The sequence below is a fragment of the Rutilus rutilus genome (genome assembly GCF_951802725.1).
Source record: "Rutilus rutilus genome assembly, chromosome: 25".
Lineage (NCBI taxonomy): Eukaryota > Metazoa > Chordata > Actinopteri > Cypriniformes > Leuciscidae > Rutilus > Rutilus rutilus.
In genome coordinates this window covers 29,345,755-29,348,254 of record NC_140229.1, presented here as the reverse complement: position 1 = coordinate 29,348,254, position 2,500 = coordinate 29,345,755, and positions in this window count along the sequence as shown.

Genomic DNA, 2,500 nt, shown 5'->3' with positions numbered 1-2,500 from the left:
GCACAAAAATAGAGACGGCAGAGGGCCCACAATATTTCCGGGTGATGCACAGCCACCAGGTGAAGACCTGTCGGCTGTGCATGAGCCCAGACCATGTGGTAAAGGATTGTCTGGACTTTAAGTGTTTTAAGTGCGAGGAGAGGGGGCACTTCGCGAGAGACTGCAACGCAGTAAGGTGCCCGGAGTGTAATTTGGTTTTAAACAAGTGTGAGTGTTGGATGGGGAGAGAGGAGGAGGAGCAGCAGGTAGACGGGCAGATGCATGAACGAGACAACGAAGAGCAAGAGGAGGAATTAAGAGGACTACAAAACAATGAATCAACAGAGAATAAGGATACTGAGGATCAAGAGGAAGAATGTAATGGGCATGAAATACAATCACAACAAGAGGAGGAAACATGTACACAAATGGATGTGACTGAAAGTTTGCAAAGTGAGTTGGACACTGTGGAACTTAATGATCAAAGGAGTAAAGAACAAGTGGCTGTAAAGGAAAGTGAAGGGGGAAAAGCAGAAGCAGAGAAACAACTGAAGTCAACTAAAAGAAGAAGACCAATCAAGGTAACGCCCAATTTAGAGACTGCTAGGAAAAAAACACTTAAAGAAGACTTAATTGAGACTGGGAATAAGTATGAGGTGTTAAAGGATTTGCAGGAGAATGAACTGAAATGATGGGTTTTATCAATGTTTTTATATGTTTCATGCTTTTAAGAATTGTTACTTTTAACGCTAGAGGACTTTTAGACATAAGAAAATTTGAAAAAGTGAAAGAAATGTGTAAAGGAGAGGATGTGATTTTTTTACAAGAAACTAACTGGAGAGAAGGGGTTATAAGTGAAATAAGGAAAAGATGGAATGGGGAAATTTTATTTAACAACGGGGATGGTAGAATGGGCAGAGGAGTGGCAGTTTTAATAAAAGAAAACAGAGGTGTAACATGTAAAATAGTGTATAAGGATAAAGATGGGAAATGCATAGCGGTGGAAATGGAGTATGAAGAGAAGAAAGTAATTGTAGTAAATGTACACGCTCCCACAGAAGAGAAAGAAAAGAAAGAGTATTTTAATGGATTGAGGGGATTTTTTAAAAAGCACAAAGAAGTTATTATGATGGGTGATTTTAACACGGTTTTTAGTAGATTAGATATGGCAGAGGGAATGGTTTTCAAAACGGATCAAGGAAGGAAAGAGTTGAAAGTGCTAATGGAAGAAAACAATATGGTTGATATATGGAGAGAGAGAAATGAAAAGAAAAAAGAATATTCAAGGAGACAATTGGTTGGGAATTTTATGCGTAAAACAAGAATAGATTTTATTTTATGTACCAGGAATATAGAAGGTTTTATAGGAAAAATAAAACATGAAGAAACAAGCTTAAGTGATCATAAGCCAATTTTTATAGAAATAGACTGGAGTACAATGAAAAGAGGGCCGGGAGTATGGGTTTTAAACACAGAGGTTTTAAAGAATGAAGATTATGTTTTAAGTGTTAAGGAAATCATTGAAAAGGAAAAAGAAAATGGAATGTACAAGGAAGATAAAAGAATATGGTGGGAAAATGTGAAGTATTTAGTGAAAAAGCATACAATAAAGTACTGTGGGTTAATACAGAAATGCAGGAAAAGTAAGGAAAGAGAAATAAGAGAAAAATTAGAAAAAGAGTTAAATGAGAAAGGAACAGATATACAAAAAATAAGAGAAATAGAGGGAAGTTTGAAGGAAATGGAAGAAAAGAAATACAAAGGGGCAATGTTAAGAAGTAAGGCCAAATATGTAGTAGAAGGAGAAAAGTGCACAAAGTTTTTCTTTGATCTAGAAAAAAGAAGAGGAAAAGCTGAAATTATAAAAGGAATAAGGGGAGGGAGTGGTGAAATAGTAGAAACGAATGAGGAAATATTAAAAGAAATAAAAATGTATTATGAAAAGTTATTCAATACAGAAGGGGTAAAAGAGGAAGAAAAGCGAGAACTTTTGAAGCAAATAAAAACAAAAATAGGAGAAGAGGATAAAAAAGAGTGTGATCAAGACATAAGAGAGGAAGAGATAAAAAGAGCAATAAGTGAATTAAATAAAAAGAAAAGTCCAGGTATAGATGGTTTGGGGAGTGAGTTTTATATTGTTTTTAAAGAATTTCTGACCAACATTTTAAAAGAAGTATATGAAGAGGTTTTTAGAAAAGGGGAGATTAATCAAAGAATGGGATTGGGTTTAATGAAATTGATATATAAAAGAAAAGGAGAAAAAGTAGATTTAAAGAATTACAGACCAATTACAATGCTCAACACTGACTTGAAGATTTTAACAAAAATTTTAGCAAACAGATTAAAAGAAATAATGCCGAGTATAATTAAAACAAATCAAGTGTATGGGGTTAAAGGAAAAGATATCGCAGATACAACAATTGGCATAAAAGATATGATAAGGTACATGCATGAAAAGAACAGAAAAGGGTATATAATTAGTTTAGATTTTGAAAAAGCGTTTGACAGAGTGGAACATGAA